Source organism: Dasypus novemcinctus, chromosome 6 (assembly GCF_030445035.2).
Source record: "Dasypus novemcinctus isolate mDasNov1 chromosome 6, mDasNov1.1.hap2, whole genome shotgun sequence".
In the NCBI taxonomy this organism is placed as follows: domain Eukaryota; kingdom Metazoa; phylum Chordata; class Mammalia; order Cingulata; family Dasypodidae; genus Dasypus; species Dasypus novemcinctus.
The window spans coordinates 56979390-56998307 of record NC_080678.1 but is presented as its reverse complement, the minus strand read 5'-3'; the positions used below and the strand labels follow the sequence as shown (position 1 = coordinate 56998307).

General features: G+C 39.0%; 1 protein-coding gene across 1 annotated transcript in view; it reads right to left on the bottom strand.

The window, feature by feature from the left end:
- ATAD1 (ATPase family AAA domain containing 1) overlaps nt 1-18918 on the bottom strand; it is a 139857-nt gene that overhangs the window by 110869 nt on the left and 10070 nt on the right. The window lies entirely within an intron of this gene.

Here is an 18918-nt window from a genome sequence, read left to right as displayed (position 1 = left end):
CCACAAAAAAATCCACAGTTCTCTAAAGTAGCCATTGTTCTCTGCATTTTTATAGATGAGCAATTTTTAAAGCTTAGAGAGAAACTTTCCTAAATTCATTCACCTAATAATTAACAAAACTACATTGGCCCTTATATCTGTCTAATTCAAATTCTGCATTTTACATTTCTTGCTTGAGACAGTAATTTAATACCAGTTAAATTTTAAAGATCTAGTTGAAAGAGCTAAGACTGAAACGCCACAAGGCTTTAAAGGGGTGCAGGTTTTCCATTATGCATTCTGCTTGTAACTTTCTAAATTTAAAACATTTGACAGGGAAGATTTCCTAACTGCTGTTGATGAAAATCAGTGTTTAACAGTTTTAAAATGATGATCAGTCTTATAGACAAGAATCAGAAGGAAATTTAATACACTAAGTGGGGAAGTGGATGTGTCTTAAATGATAGGGCATTCATCTACCAGATGGAGGGTCCAGGGTTTGATCCTCAGGGCCTCCTGACCTGTGTGGTAAGCTGGCCCACGTGCAGTGCTGCTGTGTGCAAGGAGTACCATACCACATAGGGGTGCCCCTGTTTAGGGGTGCCCCATGCGCAAGCTGTGCACCAGGGAAGGAGAGCCGTCCCGCGTGAAAAATGCGCAGCCTACCCAGGAGTGGTGCTGCACACACACGGAGAGCTGACACAGAGACGCAGATTCCCAGTGCCACCTGATAATGCAAGAGGATACAGAAGATCACTCAGCCAGTGGACACAGAGAGCAGACAATGGGGGGGAAGGGGAGAGAAATAAATAAAATAAATCTTTTTAAAAAATTAAGTTGGTTTATGTTTTAAAACCATGCCTTTTCTATAAGGTTTCATATATGTGTGTGTATCTCTGCATCTATAAAAATTGTTTTAAATTGATATAAGGTAGATTCAAGAGTATTAGACTGAGGATTCAGAAAGGGAGATGAACTTTTGAGAAGAATAGATTAATTGGGAGACTTTAGGACAGTGTTCAAAAGAAGCCATCAGTGTTCAGCAGCCTTGGAAGAGACTTTATACAGGGTCCTTGGGGTGATCCTCAAACTGAGTCATTCATTGCTTAGGAGGCTTACAGAGACATAATTTGACAGGGCTAAAAGGGAGGCATCACTAAAGGAAAGAACTGCTAAGTTTTGTGGCTGAGGTGGTTTGGAACTGGATGTACCCCAGAAAAAAGCCTGTTCTTAAACTTAATCCATTCCTGTGGGTGTGAACTCATTGTAAGTAGGACATTGTGATGGTCACTTCAGTTAAGGTATGGCCCAACAGCAATGAGGATAGGTCTTAATCCTACCACTAGAGACTTTATGAGTACAGTGAAATTCAGCTGAAGGCCAACAGAACCTGGTAGAGAAGGGAGAGACCAGTAGAGGCCACATGTGCATTGCCATGTGACAGATCCCAGGATAGAGGATCACCAGCATCCAGCCCCAGAACACCAGTCTTCTGGAAGAAAGCATTGCCTTAATGACACCTTGTTTTGGACTTTTTCCTAGCCTCAAAAACATGAGCTAATAAATTCCCACTTTTAAGCCAGCCCGTTGGCAGGGTATTTGCTTGTGCAGCCAAGGAAACTAAAACAGTAGCTCACTAGGGTAATCATAGCCACTGGTGAGGAAAATGAGCTGAGAAGTTCCAGATAGTAGTGGATTTCCACTATTCATTGAGTTTAAGTAGACTAACCTTAGCTGCCTCACACTAAAGACCAGGGTGACAGGGAAGCAGATGTGGCTCAAGAGGTTGAATGCCTGCCTACCACACTGGAGTTCCCAGGTTCAGTTCCCGGTGCCTCTTAAAAGACAAGCAAGACAGCAAGCTGAGGAAGATGGGCTGACATGGCAAGCTGATGCAACAAGATGACACACCAAGGAGACACAATGAGCAGGGAGCAGATGTGGCTCAAGCATTTGGGTGCCTCCCTCCCATACGGGAGGTCCTGGGTTCGGTTCCTGGTGTCTTCTAAAAAAAGATGAGCAAGCACTGAAAGCATGCAAAGAACAGACACAGAGAGCAGACAGCAAGCACAAACAACAAGGTAGAGGGGGGAGAAATAAATAAAATAAATCTTAAAAAAAAAAGATGACAAACGAACACAGTTTGCTTGAGACTAGGGTGTTTCCAGGACACGAGACTTCTCATTGCTATCATGGGGAAAGGCCCAGGCCAGACAAACTGATGAGTTGGTCACCCTATTAAGGGCTTCCTAAATTAACCCTAGAATGAGGTGGAACTTCCAATATATTTGTATCTAGTTTCAGATCATCTGCCTACTACCTGAGATCTGATTACACAGGAATGGAAACTGTTGGATTAAGTAATCAAGACTGACTGAAGATTCTACATGCTCCAAAATACATGCTGCTGCTCATTCCCTTTCCAGGGATTTTGCAGTACACCAAGTGTCTATACCTAGACCTTTTGGGACTGCTTTCATTTAGCAAAATTTTAGGAAGCCTCCTGAGTCTGGACCCTAAGTCATTGAAATTACTGCCTTCCCACACACCATACACATTCATTTCCAGTTATCACTAAATCAGCAAGGTTGTTCCAGCATAAAGCAGAATGAGCATGTTCCTTTCATCCCAGAATGCCTTTAATTAAGCCCTGGCAGCACAAAACACCATATTTTGCCCACAGTAGGAGCTCAATAAATAATTCATTATTTATAATATTATTTGGGAAATTATAATAGGTTTTTTTGTAGACTTTCTGGGCCCTTCTCTTTGGTTGTTAGAATCAAGATATTAAAAATAATTATTAAATTTATTATAGAAATGTTTTTACTAATAACTCTTGAAACAGTTTATGGCAGTTCTCACATGGAACTGAATTTCTCATTATTTTTGCTAGTTGGATGGGAGTGTGGTTAGTTTCCTCTGCAGCCACAGGGCTCTTCCTTGGATTAGAGGTTCTCAAATTCCACTGTGAGTAGATTCACGGGGGCAACTTGGTAAAACACAAATTCCTGGGCTCCGGCCTTAGAGGTTCCCATTCACCTGCTCTAGGATTAAGCTTAAGAATCTGCATTTCTGAACAGGCATCTGAAATGATTCTGTATAGGTAGGTGTGGATGATACATAGAGAAACTGCCCTAGTGAATGATGGCTTTAGAAACAGCTATGCAAAAATCTCTATTATCCCTAAGTACAGGGCATATCTGGTCATCTGAAGTACTAAGGTCGCCTGGGATATATCAAGCAATCAAAACGGGAAGCCTGATGACAAGTTTTAGAATAAAACCCCTTTGAAAGGAAGAAAAAATCAGAACTCTTTGGAGAGGTAAACATGATAAACCTCACCCTATTCGTTGCATATTAGAAATGCTCCAATTTATGGTGATTTAGAATGAGCAGCCCTTCACCAGATAGATAAAAATATATAACATAATTACCAGTATAATAGTCATATGGTAACTTTGTTCTTTAAAAAATATTTCACCAGAAAAGAAATAATTTTAATTATTATTTTGACAAGTGGAATGAATGGAAAAAGAAAAGTAACACAAGAGTATGAAGTTGTAGGAAGCCATTAGAGCACAGAGAAAACAAAATTAAGTGACTGAAGATTCAATAGAAAAACTAAGAATCAAGGCAAAAATTATGACAAAATTAAAATTTCAGCCATTTGAAAGGAGTAGAAGTGAAGACAGAGAAGCATTGGGTTCCTCTAGTTTCTTGGCTATGATGCCTAAAAGAATTTATGAACATGTGAGTTTAGTTAGGCCAGTAAAAAGAATTTATTTGAGAAATAGGGAAAGAACAGAGCTTGCTGAGAAATGGTGCGGGTCCCTCTAGGCAGAGAGAGCAAGCTTTGCCTCATGTGATTACCTTTTAAACAGTTAATTATTCCTCCCTCTTCCTAATGATACGGGGATGGGCCCCAACTGTTAGTGGTTACCCCACCAATGGTGGGCCCAATGGTGAGGACTTTTTAGAATATCTGGGGCCAAGGGGAGGTCCTGGAAGGAGAAACTGAGACCTCAAGGTTACATTCAAGGTCCCAGCAAGGTCTTGCCGCCATGTTGTCTGCTGGTCAGGTGGTCTGCCAGCCATGTTGTGCCTTGTCTTCTCTATTACCCTGTAAGAACCTGCCTCAGAAGGATAAATTGATAGCTCCAGTCCATAAAAAAAAGCACAGAGAACTAACAAAAAACAAAACCACAAAGTTCAAAGAAATATTGTTGTAAACTACTTTCCATGTTTTATGTTTTTAAACTTTACATATAATTTTTAATGAGTGCTTATAAAAATGAGTGTACATGTAATTTTCTCAAGTTATCAGGGTAGCACTGATCTGTAGTCCTACATTTCTACCTAACCCTTTTTCTAAATATGTACTGCCAATTGTATATTTTTTTACAGCTGCTACTAATAAACGTTTTTCTAAAACTTAAATATTTGTTTAAAATCTATAATTTTTTTTAGCTCTAATACAGGGCTGAAAATTCAAGGGCAACTATCTGTGGAAAGTCAGGGTGGATGAAAAATAGGGGAGAAGTAGATGTGGCTCAAGCAGTTGGACATACCACATGGGAGGTCCTGGATTTGGTTTCCGGTACCTCCTAAAAAAGAAAAGCAAGACAGTGAGCTTGTACAATGGACTGATGCGACAAGACAATGCAACGAGATGATGCAATGAGGAAACACAATGAGACACACAACAAGCAGGGAGCAGAGGTGGCTCAAGCAATTGGGCACTTCCCTCCCATATGGGAGGTCTGGTGTTTGGTTCCCAGGGCTTCCTAAAAAAAAGGTGAGCAGACACAGTACACGAGCAGACAGCAAGTGCAAACAATTGGGGGGGCAGATATAAATAAATCTTAAAAACAAAAACAGAAGAAACACAGGGATTGCTTGGGAAGATTTCTAACACTAACTATAGCCTCAACAGCAGAAGTTTTAAGGCAGAGAGGAAAGAATGATCTCTTTAGGATTCATTTGGGGCCTTCATAAATGCTCATCCATATGGGTTTTTTAATGGGGGAGGAAGTGGGAGGAATTGGATAAGAATAACAGAAATGAGTTCATCAGCCAAAATAGAAGAAACAGTAGTTGAAATGTTAATTCTCAATTCCTGTAACAACAGATTGATAGATGAGACTTAAAACAAGACCAGATGCTGTGGTTTCCAGGATGTACTCTACTTCCTGTCCTTTATAACCTGGAGCAGTTTTTGTTGTAAGTAGGTCACTTGCTTGCTCTCATTTACCTGATTCTAGGAAAATGCCCTTGAAAGTATTTGGGAAACAATAAGCGCTGGTGCTTAACATTTTAAAAGTAAAGATTGCATACCCCGGCCCCCCCCCCCACCCCATTTTCTCTATTAGCCATAGTAACTTGTAAACTTGAAGCCTATGTGACCATGGACAAGAAGAATTTGAGATTTTTTGTTCTAAGCACAGGTAGTCCTTCTGTTAGCTCTCATAATTCTCTGGCATAGCATGCACCTCACAAAATTATAGTTGGAGTTTAGGTATCTGTATTCTCCTATGAGAGGTGAACTTCTTGAGAGAAGAGGATACCTAGAACATATAAGAGGCCCAACAAATATTTTAATTCATTGATTTTTCCTCCAAATTTGACATACTTAATGGATCTTTTCAGGCCCCATTCCTCAATCATGTGGGGGAAAGATCAAGGAAAGATAAATGGTCCAAAGATAGGACATATTGAAGAAAATAATTTTACTGACCATAATTATATTATTACCCTGTCCATGACAGGTCTGCTTCTGGTGTGTCAATCAGAGGACAATCCTATCAGGGCAAGTCTTGGCGAAGTATAACAGTATCCACAGGGTTTAAGAACATGGATTTTGCAGCCCAACAGACTTGAGTTTGAAGTTAAGTTCTGCCATTTACTTTGCTGCATGAGTTTGGGCTAATTAAGCTCTCAAGTCCCAATTTCCTCATCTTTGATATTGAGACCAATAGCAGTACACACGCCAAGGAGTTGTAATTGAGAATAAAATGAGACAATGCAAATAAAGTGTGGAGATCAATGCATAAGTGCTCAGCAAACATGCTCGCATAATACCTCAGGTGATATTTTCATTGTACTTTGAAATGAATGAAGTGATAACTCTCTTTGCCTATTCTAAACACAAACATTCCTTCATACTTCCTGCAGCATGAAGGAGGTATGTTTACATGAGGATTTCACCTCTCAAGTTCTCAAACATGGCATCTTGTCTGGGAATGTTTATCTTCTCTGACATGTGACAAGGCCTGCTTGAGCCCCTTTGACCTTTTACGTCTTTTGTTCCCAATCTTAATATTCCCTTTGGCTCAGTCTTAACTGCTCATTAGTTTATAAACCATTCCTGATAGTTGTATAAAACCCATAACAATCTGTCCTTATGACCTCAAGACAATAAAGCTTAAAATATTGATGAATATTCATGAATATTTCTCAGTTCATGGAAGACCATCATTAATGTTGGCTGTTATTCCTATCTGTATAACCACAGTCATTTATCGATTTTACAGTCCTTGCTCTCATAGAGCTGTAAAGAACTAAAACACCTTATAAAAATGCAAGTCCTCATAGGGATGTGGATTGTTTTTTTAAACTAGAAGATGGTGGCATATTTCATCACCATTGATTGTTTGTTTAGGGAAAACTTCCTTACTTAGGTTGCTGAATGGATTTTGCCCAAGAAAAAGAAATTAATTCAATAGACAAAAGTGTAATCCAGATTTGAGATTTTAGAAGTTGGTATCGTGCATATATTTTCTCTGCAAACCACAATCTTTTTATTACCTTTTGGGATTATCATAACATCAGGGCTGTTGTTCTTCATATAAAATTTAATTCATTTGAGCACAGCACATGGTTTTTGTTTTGTTTTCTTTAAAATATTTACTTTGTACAACTCATGGAAACTCTCCCAGAAAGGAGTGGGCTTTACTGAGCCAAACAAATGCTATATCCCAACCGGAAATGGAATGTACAACTTTCAAGGGCAAAGGGCAAGGGTAAAACTTGCTGATTTCATGTGTTTAAGAAAGAAATATCTACTAGGCCTTCTCCTTTCACCCAGCAGGGCCCTGCAGTTATGTACTAACCACCCAACATTAAAATTGCCCTCCCTTTTTTTAATTTTCATCATTTCTGGAACCAGAAAAACAAAGGTAGAATAGAAAAGAAGAAAGAAAACAAAAGAAAAACCTGCGACTTGGGTTACACAGGTTCAGGGAAAAAATTAAGTATACTAAGTTGGCAGTACTCAAAGTCCCATTCAACTTCAAAATAATACAGCTGATAGAATTTCACAAACCTTTTACTTTCTAGTTTGGTGACTATTTAAATACCAGAACCATTCTGAGAACTTTGAATGCCTACGAAAGGCCCAGTGCCAGAGACATGCAGTATACCCATTTCTTTAGGTCTTATGTGTTCTCAGCTAAGTAAGACATCAGAAAAAGGTATAGTGAAGGAAAGGAGACAAAGGAGACTCCCTAACAGTGTTTTCTTCCCCATTTTATTTTACACAAAGCTGTACATATGCTAATGATTCTTAACTAGCTAAAAATAGCTTTAAACTCAGTCTAGATATTCTTGAGTCTCTGGGCTGAACTGTGTCCCACCTTCCACATTCCAGTCCATCCATCACTTAATCCTACTTATGCTTTCCATAGTCTATTCAAGGAAATCTTATTTCAAAGACTCTTGCAAGTAATCAGGTGAACAGTTTAACTGAACGGTTTCTAAAGTCATAAAATAGAAATGCTTTTGTGTGTGTGTGAATAATCATATTTCTTCAGTTGAGTGATATCCAATACTTGAACTCACACTCATAGGCCAAAAACAGAAGACAAGGAACTATCTCTGCAGGGAGAACACCATTTTCTCCTCATCCCATAGGAAGTTCGGGTCCATGATGTTCCATTATAAAGATTATGCCATATTCTGTTTCTGTACCCAACATAGGAATGTATTGCCAAGCACTGAGTCCAGGTAAAATGAAAAACAAATACAGCCTCTGCCAAAATATTTTAAAACATGCAGTATGCACATTATTAAGTACAATAATTATGACGGGTATTAAATGAGAGAGGCCAGCTCTGTGTGCTGTCACATGTCAGATGACCCTTCTGGGTTTCCTCCTCTAAAATTGACGTGGTTCTACCAACTTTGTTACTCCAAGATTCTATGATTTGTTCTGACCTGAGAGTGAGATAACTTTTGTTTGGATTTTCCCCCTTCGAAACTCAAGAAACAAATGCTAAATTTGAACTCTAGGTTTGGGAATATACTTTAAAATATGGAGAAGCTAAGTACAATTCTAGGAAGAGTTGTGTATTAATTGATTGCCAACTACTGTTTGCCAGCCATGGTTTTGTTACAATGTGTTTCATATTTGTATGCCTAAATTTAAAAATCTGTGTTCTCTTATGTATGCATGGTTGAGTTTAGTTCCTTTAAATCAAAGACCATGACTACAATTGAAGCAGGCTAGATAGGGAATCAATAGATGGATCTGGAAGCTGGCAAGAAATCTATGTGGACATAGGTACTCCCCCAAGATGGCTGCTGGAAGAACCTCACAGAATTCTGCCATTCAGGAAAAAAACTTCTCCAGAAGCCAGGAGAAGCCCCGGATATTCTCCAGGGGCCTTATTATTGGTCCCTCCTGGGGGATTGATTGGTGGGGTAATCAATCAAAACAGCAAAGAGCTGGGACTCCTCCCGTGCCATTAGCAAAGGGGTGGAATAATTAATGGTTCAAAAAGCAAGCACAAAGGCTGAAACTCTCTCGCCTTTGGACCCCTATTCAGGACTTCTTTGCCCTCACTTGGATAACTATGCAAGTAAATCTGGGCATTTATAATCTATAATGGGGAATTGTCGCCTGTAAATCAACCCTCTTTATCACATTTCAGCCCTTTTCTCTCTACCTAGGACCCATGATCTGTTATTTTTCTCCCATTTATCTTCCCTCCCTATCTTAATTACTGGCCTGACTAACCTGATGTGTTCTTGAAATTCATTTCTGTAGCATAGTCAAGAACCTAGACAAAATGCAGTTAGTTTTCCCTACACTCATCCTCACTCCTCCCCCAACCTTATGGTTAGATCTAAGGAGTGGTACAGAGAGGCAGTCTCTCCTTTTATGATAAGTGAAGAATAGCAATAAGAGACTGGGCTAGAAAAACCATGGTCTTCATTTATGAGCAAGAATATTGCCAAGCCTTGCAAAAATGATAGCAGTGAGCAAGCTAGGAGTAAATATCAGTATAGTAAGGGATAGATCAAAAACTTTTTTAAAAAGTGTGGTTATTATAAATCAACACCATCTCCCTCAGCACATCATCATTTTCAGAATATAAGCACCTAAATAACAGAGAATAAAGATTATTTTCTTTATTATAACCATTTTTATCATTTTATTCTCCTGCAAATTCCCTATTTTCTGTGAAACTTTGAAATTACCAACAAAGATTTTGTCTAATGTGGCACATTTTGGAAATGTAACCACTCCCAACCACAGTTGGTAAACAATTACCATAATATTCTGAAAAAAACTTACATACATTCTCAGGAATCATGTTTTAATTGAGAATTAGCCAAAGAGGAAGAGCAGAGAGTTAAGGACATAGATTTATCTCTATTTATGCATCCATTTGCACTTTTATTGAGGGTAAAAACTTTTGCCTCTTTAAAAAAATCATTCTTTAGGAAGTGAATTCAAGAGTAAGAAACTCCAGACTTCTTTTTCATAGTCGGATTCATTGTTGATTAGTGACTGTTAATATACGGAACAATGGATGTGCTGTGCTAGCTTGGAACACATTCCCCTCACAGAAGTAGCAAGCCAACATCAAGAAAGGTAAGGCACATATCTTTTCTTCCCTTGATAAAGGCACCTCCTCCAGTGTTATAGAAATGGTTATGGAATATCTAGATATATTCTCGGAAGATATACATTCAAGGAATCACAGACTCTTAGGATTGAAAGGAATTTTAAAGGTAGTTGAGTCTCCAACTAAAGGTGCTGTAAAATCATGGAAAGAATGAATGTTATGAAATTACATGCATCTGGATAATATCACAGCATTGCCACTTAAGAGCTGAGCACTTTGGGCAATTGATTCAACCTCTCTGAGCTTTGGTTTCCTCATCTATAAAATGAGAGATAGTTTCTACATTATAGGTCTGATGTGAGGATTAAAGATAATGCATGTAAATGACCTGGGACAGACATAATAAGCATTCAGGAAACAATTGTGGTTGTTGCTATGAAAATGACCTGCAAAGTTTTCATCAAGCATATCTGAACATTTCTGGTGACATGGAACTCACTAACGGCTCAAATAACTCATCCATCCTTGGGGAACTCTTCATGTTAGTTCTTCCTTTTTCTATGCTTAAATCTTTTCCACCTAGAACTTTTATCCACTCTTATTCTCCCCAATGGTGCTGCTATGTAACTAGATTGTGTGTTACCTACAACGGAACATATGCTTCAAGAGTGGTGTGACCAGTATAGATACCAGTATAGATTTATCAGCACAATTTAGGATCAAATTAGCTTCCTTTTGCTGCCACCTGCCCTGAGATATCTATTGAATTTTTTGTTAATTAAAGTTTCTTTGAGCTGTAGCCAAAGCTTGGGTCCTGTATGCTACAGCTACCACCGTTTTGAGGGAGAGACATAACTGCAGAAACTTATAGTTATATCTTTATCATATAAATTAAGAAATTGATAAAAATCCATCTGGGTTGTACAAGCATATTTTGGGTAAGTAAGCAGTTACACTGTCATGTGGCATACCTGTAAGGCAGGTGTTCTTAACCTTTTTTGTTCCACAGATTCCTTTGCCAGTCATGGACCCCTTACTAAGTCCACACTATACTGTGTATTATTAATAAAATCACACCCACACCAACCGTCCCCACAAGAATAATGTTGTTTTTTAAAAATTTTAACTTAAGCTCATGGACCCCTTGTTAAGAACCCCTGCTGTAAGGTGATGTGACTGACAAATAGACAAGAACACAGTGCACTTTACTTAACAAATACTAAGACAGCATTTAATATGTGCTAGGGACTCTTCTAAGTATTTTACATATATTAACTTATTTAATTCTCATTGCAGCCCTATCTATTTAGTAAGTATTATTATTATCCTCAAATAAGGAAACTGAGGCACGGAAAGTTTAAATAATGATCTAAAATCAAATAGGTAGTCAGTGAAAGAGCCAGGATTTGAACCAGGCACTTTGATTCCAGAGACTGTTCATAATCATTATGCTCTATTTCCAAATTTGTGAAAATTTTTAAAAATTCAATTACATGGACTATTAGGGCTCCTTTAAAATCAAGAAAAGCATGATGAATTAGTGCTGTTGGACCCACAATTTCTAAACTTTATAAAAGCACTGTTAGGGAATATGTGTTGAGCTGCTGTGGATTTGTTTTATGAGAATATAAAATATTGATTGGGAAGCAATATCTAGTTCCATTATAAGCAAGATTAGGCTTCTAATAATGTTGCATTTTATAGTTCAACAGTACAATTGGAATTAATGAACACATCAAAATTTTGAACTTCCTTATATGTACTTATTCTGATAAAAATGGTTTCAAATTAAAACAGCAACATATCATATTTGTATTTTTAAATTAACATACACTAAAACTAGCTTTGCTTGTGTATATATATAGTTCTAAGACTGTCAATACAAGAAGAGATTACTGGGGAGCAGAAGTGGCTCAAGTGGTTGAGCACCTGCCTCCCACATGGGGGGGGGTCCCTGGTTCTGTTCCCAGTGCCTCCTGAAAACAAAAACAAACAAATGAGGGATGTGGACTTGGCCCAATGAATAAGGCGTCCGCCTACCACATGGGAAGTCCAAGGTTCAAACCCTGGGCCTCCTTGACCTGTGTGGAGCTGGCCCATGTGCAGAGCTGATGTGCGCAAGGAGTGCTGTGCCACACAGGGGTGTCCCCCATGTAGGGGAGCCCCATGCGCAAAGAGTGCACCCCGTAAGGAGAGCTGTCTAGCATGAAAGAAAGTGCCGCCTGCCCAAGAATGGCGCCGCACACAGGGAGAGCTGACACAGCAAGATGACGCAACAAAAGGAGACACAGATTCCCAGTGCTGCTGATAAGGATAGTCGCGGTCACAGAAAAACATAGAGCAAATGGACACAGAGAGCAGGCAACGGGGGGGGGGCGGAGAGAAATAAAAACAAACAATCAAACAAAAAAACCAACTCAGGAAAGCAGATGTGGCTCAGTGGTTGAGTGCCAGCTTCCAGCATATGAGGTCCCGGGTTCAATCCCCAGCCCCAGTACATTAAAAAAAAAAAAAAGGGAAAAGAAAAAATATTACTATAATCACCACTGCAATCAGGATACAGAACAGTTCAGGCGGCAGACTTGGCCCCTTGGTTAGGGCATCCGTCTACTACATGGGAGGTCCGCAGTTCAAACCCCGGGCCTCCTTGACCCCTGTGGAGCTGGCCCATGTGCAGTGCTGATGGGCGCAAGGAGTGCCCTGCCACACAGGGGTGTCCCCTATGTAGGGGAGCCACACACACAAGGAGTGCGCCCCGTAAGGAGAGCCGCCCAGTACCAAAGAAAGTGCAGCCTGCCTAAGAATGGCGCCGCCCACATGGAGAAATGACACAAGATGACACAACAAAAAGAAACACAGATTCCTGTGCCGCTGACAACAACAGAAGCAGACAAAGAGGAAGCAGCAAATAGACACAGAACAGACAATGGAGTGGGGGGTGGAGGGGAGAGAAATAAATAAATAAATCTTTAAAGGGAAAAAAAAGAACAGTTCCATTACCCCAGAAAACTCCCTGTACTTTGTAGTCACACCCCACAACCCAACCCCTGGCAACTACCAATCTGTTCTATCACTCTATTTTGTCTTTTTGGGAATAACATTTTAAATAGAATCATACGGTAATTAACCTTTTGAAGCAGACTTCTTTTACTCAGCATAATGCCTTAGAAATTCATCCAAGATGTTGCATATGTCATTAGTTCATTCCTTTTTATTGCTGAGAAGTATTCCATTGAATAGATGCACCACAGTTTGTTTATCCATTTGCCCACTCCAGAACATTTGGATTGCATTCAGATTTTGGCAATTATTAATAGAGCTGTTGGAAACATATGTGTATAGGTTTCTATGTGACCCTCAATGCTCATTTCTCTAGGGTAAATACCCAGGACTAGAATTAATAGGCCATATGGTAAGGGCATTTTTAACTTAAAAGAAACTGCCAAGCCAGTGTGGCTGTACCGTTTTTGCTTTTCCACAAGACTTTATGAGTGTTCACTTATTCTGCATCCTCATCAGCACTTGGTATTGTCAGTATTTTTCATTTTAGATATTCTAATAGGTATCTCATTGTGGTTTCCTTTGCATTTCCCTAATGATTAATAATATTAATATCTTTTTATGAGTTTATATACCATCGGTTTACCCACATGGGTGAAATGTCTATTTAAGTCTGTCAATTTTTAAATCAATTTTATTAATACATATTAATAAAGCATACATACATCCAAATATACAATCTATCCAAAGTGTACAGTCGATGGTATTTGGTATAATCACATAGTTGTGCATTCATCTCTTCAATCATTATTGGAGCATTTCAATTATTCCAATAATAATAAACAAAAAACAAACAAAAACCTCAACATCTCTCAATCTCTTTATGCTTCCCCTGCCATACATAGCTGCTATTCTGTTTCTGTTTTTCTAATTTGTTTGTATTTATATTTTATATAGATGGAGTCAAACAATATGTAGAAGATTTTGCCTAGTTTCTTTCACTTCATATATTTTCTTGTTTTAATCTTCAATAGAAGATTATTAATATATTACTCTACATACTGTCCATATTTGTTTTGGGTATATTTTTTCCTGATGTTGACATCTTATAATATTAACATTTATTTGTTCAGTTTCAAAGAAAAACAGTCTTATATATGCAAAATTTCCCATCTTCATATTTCACATGAAGTTTTGCTATGCTATACTATACAACTCCAGGTTACATTTTTTAGCTTTCCTTTTAGTAATATACATGACCTTAGACTTTCCCTTTCAACCACTGTCATATTCATATAATAGCACTGCTAGTTACAAACATTATGGTGTGCTTGCACTATTTCTATTCATTTCCAGGATTTACAAACAACCCTTTTACCAATTCTGCACAGATTAACCCTCAGCTTCCATTCTCAAACCTGATTCTATTTTCTGGTGTCCCATATTATAATAATTAACTCCATGAGTTTACACAGTATATAATAGCACAATCATACTGTATTTTTCCTTTTATATCTGGCTTGCTCCACTCAACATAATGCCCTCCATGTTCGTTCATGTTGTCATATGCTTCACGACTTCATTTCTTCTTATACCTGCATAATATCCTATCATGTATACACAACACAATTTGTTTATCCATTCATTGGTTGATGGACAACTAGGTGGTTTCCAACTTTTGGCAATTGTGAATAATGCCACTATGAGTATTGGTATGCAGATGTCTGTTCATGACCCTACACTCAATTCTGCCGAGTATATACCCAGGAGCGGGATTGCAGGGTCACATAGCAAATCTATATTCACCTGCCTTAGGAACTGCCAAACAGACCTCCACAGTGGCTGTACCATTCAACATTCCCACCAACAGTGAATAAGTGTCTCTGTCTCTCAACATCTTTTCCAACAATAGTAGTTTTCTGTCTTTTTCAGTAGTGGTCATTTTAATAGTTTGGAAATGATCTCTCATTGTAACTTTGATTTGCATTTCCCTAGTTACTAGTGATGTAGGACATTTTTTCATGTGCTTTTTGGCCATTAGTATTTCTTCTTTGGAAAAATAACTTTTGAAGTCGTTTGCCCACTTTTTAAAAAAGATTTATTTATTTATTTATTTTTAATTTTTTTCTCTCCCCTTCCCTGCTCCGCCCCCCAGTTTTCTGCTCTTTGTGTCCATTTGCTGTGTGTTCTTCAGAGTCTCCTTGTATTCTTGTCAGCGGCACCCAGAATCTGTGTCTCTTTTTGTTGCATCATCTTGCTGCGTCAGCTCTCCATGTGTGCGGCGCCATTCCTGGGCAGGCTGCACTTTTTTTCTTGCTGGGTGGCTCTCTTTACAGGGCACACTCCTTGCGCGCGGGTCTTTTGCCCATCTTTAATCAGGTCCTTTGTCTTTTTATTGTTGAGTTGTAGCATCTCATTATATATCATGGATATTAATCCCTTATGAGTTACGTGATTTCCAAAGATTTTTCTCCCATTGAGTCAGCCTTTTCACCGTTTTGGCAAAATCCTGTGAGGTGCCAAAGTGTTTAATTTGAGGAGGTCCCATTTATTTATTTTTAGTTTTGTTGCTCATGCTTTGGTTATAATGTCCAAGAAATCACCACCTACCACAAGCTCTTGAAGATGTTTCCCTTCATTTTCTTCTGGTTGTTTTTTTTTTTTTTTTTTAAGATTTATTTATTTATTTAATTCCCCCCATCCCCCAGTTGTCTGTTCTCTGTGTCTGTTTGCTGCGTCTTGTTTCTTTGTCCGCTTCCGTTGTCGTCAGCGGCACGGGAAGTGTGGGCTGCACCATTCCTGGGCAGGCTGCACTTTCTTTCGCGCTGGGCGGCTCTCCTTACGGGGCGCACTCCTTGCACGTGGGGCTCCCCTACGCGGGGGACACCACTGCGTGGCAGGGCACTCCTTGCGCACATCAGCACTGCACATGGGCCAGCTCCACACGGGTCAAGAAGGCCTGGGGCTTGAACCGCAGACCTCCCATGTGGTAGACGGACGCCCTAACCACTGGGCCAAGTCCGTTTCCCCTCTTCTGGTTTTTATGGTCCTGGTTTTTCTATTTAGGTCTTGGATTCATTTACAGTAGATTCTTATATAGAGAGTGAGATAGAATGTTCCGTTTATGTCTGTTAGGGCTACCTTGTTTATCATATTGTTCAGGTTCTTTGTTGATCTTCTATTTCTTCTATCTAATGATGTGAATGATGTGTTGAAGTCTCCAGTGATTATTGTAGAGGTATCTATTTCTCCCTTCAGTTTTGCCAGAGTTTGCCTCATGTATTTTGGGGCAGCCTGGTTAAGTGCATAGATAGTTACGACTGTTACTTCTTCCTGATGGGTTATCCCTTTTATAAATATATATTGGCCTTCTGTACCTCCTATAACTTATTTGCATTTAAAGCCTGTTTTGTCTCATATTAGTACAGATACCCCTGTTCTTTTTTTTTTAGTTACTATTTGCATGGAATATCTTTTTCTAACCTTTTAGTCTTAGCCAATTCATATCTCTGGATCTAAGGTGAGTCCCTTGTAGGCAGCATATGGATTGCTCATGTTTATTTTTCATCCATTCTGTCAGTCTATTTCTTTTGATTGATGAGTTTAATCCATTCACATTAATGATATTACTGTAAATATATTTACAGTAAATACATATTACAGTAATATCATTGAATGTACCATTTTATTCTTGGCTTTCATATGTCATATCTTATTTCTGTCTTCTTACTTTTTTGGTTATCCTTTCTAATAGTCTTCTCTTTTACACTGTCCTCCAAGTCTTTCTCCCCTTTTTCTTTTGGGCTGTAAGGCTTCTTTTAATATTTCCTGCAAAAGTGGATTCTTCTTTACGAACTCTCTTAATTTTGGTTTATTTTTAAATATTTTAAACCCAGCTTTATATTTGAAGGAAATTTTGATAGATAAAGAGTTCTTGGCTGGGAATTTTTCTCTTTCAGTTTCCTAATTGTATCATACTACTGTCTTCTCACCTTCATGATTTCTGAAAAGAAATCCACACTAAGTCTTACTGGGCATTCTTTGTATGTGATGGCTTGATTCTCCCATGCTGTTCTCAGAATTTGCTATTTATCTTCAGCATTTAACATTCTGGGTAGTATATGTCTTGGAGTAGATATATCAAGGTCTATTCTGGTTTGAGTATGCTGTGCTTCTTGGATATATAAATTCATTTCTTTCAAGAGAGCTAGAAATTTTTCAGCCATTATTTCCTCAAATATTCTTTCCACCCCTTATCTATTCTTTCTTGAATTCCCATGACACATGTGTTGTTGCACTATGAGTTATCATTCAATGGACTGAGTCTCCGCTCAATTTTTCCCATGTTTTTCTCTCTCTGCTCTGCTGTCTTAAATTTCAGCTGTTCAGTCTCTTGCATCACTTATTCTTTCTTTTATCATTTGAATATGTTTTTGTAACCCTCTAATGTGTTTTTTTTCACTTTTGAATTTTTTTTATTTTTTTAATTTATTTTTTTGAAGATACATAGATCACAAAAAATGTTACATTCAAAATATATGAGGTTCGCAAATACCCCCCACCTCCCCTCACCCCACTCCTCCCACATCAAAAACCTCTTTCATTATTGTGACATATTCATTGCATATGGCGAATACATTTTGGATCACTCCTGCACCACATGGATAATAGTTTACATTGTAGTTTACACTCTCCCCCAGGCCATTCAGTGGGTTATGGCAGGATATATAATGTCCAGCATCTGTCCCTGCAAAATCATTTAGGACAACTCCACATGCCAAAAATGCCCCCACATCACATCCCTTCTTCCCTCTCCCTGCCCTCAGCAACTACCATGGCCACTTTCTCCACATCAGTGCTACAATTTCTTCCATTACTAATCATAATAGTTCCACAGAATATCAGTAAGTCCACTCTAATCCATATTTTAACCCTCCATCTTGTGGGCCCTGGGATGGTGATGTCCACTCCACCTCTATATTTAGAGGGGGCTTAGATTCCACATGGATGATGGATGCAATTCTCCTGCTTGCAGATGTAGGCACTCTTGGTTCCTTGGTGTGGTGGTTGACCATCTGCACCTCCCTGTTGGCTGACCTGGGTAAGTCCAACGAACCAGAGGGTAGGAGTTACAGCTCTCCTGAGGCTCAGGGCCCAGCTGTCTAATTTGTTTTTTATATTACCAATTGTGTCTTTCATTTCCATAAACTCTGTTATTTTTCTATTCAGATTTTCAAATTCTTCATTGTGCTTACCTAGAGTCCTTTTAATAGCCTTTATCTCTTTAGCCATATTGTCTTTCAACTCAATTGATTTGATTCAGAAGATTTGTATGAACCTTGTTGATTAGTTGTCTCAAATCCTGTGTCTCATCTGGGACTTTAATATATTCCTTTGCTTGGGTCATATCTTCCATTTTCTTAGTATGTCTTGTAATTTTTTTTTAAAAGATTTATTTATTTATTTATTTCTCTCCCCTTCTCCCCCACCCCGTTTGTCTGTTCTCTGTGTCTATTTGCTGTGCCTTCTTCTTTGTCCGCTTCTGTTGTTGTCAGTGGCACGGGAATCTGTGTTTCTTTTGGTTGCGTCATCTTGTGTGTGGCACCATGTGTGTGGCACCATTCCTGGGCAGGCTGCACTTTCTTTCGTGCCGGGTGGCTCTCCTTACGGGGCGCACTCCATGCGTGTGGGGCTCCCCTACGTGGGGAACACCCCTGCGTGGCAGGGCACTCCTTGCTAGCATCAGCACTGCACATGGGCCAGCTGCACACAGGTCAAGGAGGCCCGGGGTTTGAACCGTGGACCTCCCATGTGGTAGAAGGACGCCCGAACCACTGGGCCAAGTCCGCTGCCTGTCTTGTAATTTTTTTGTTGATGTCTAGGCATTTGATTATGATGGTGAGTTTACTCTGATATTTAATTTCTCTCTTTTGTACAGGGACTTAGTGGCAGGAGGCTATGTGCTACTGCCGTTATTTGATTCTTTATTCAACCTGTTCTAGTTCTTTAGGATTATCCCTGTTTAGCTGCTTATATCTGGTCCATGGACCAGATATAAGTAATGGGTTGCAGACCAACTTCCAAGGCC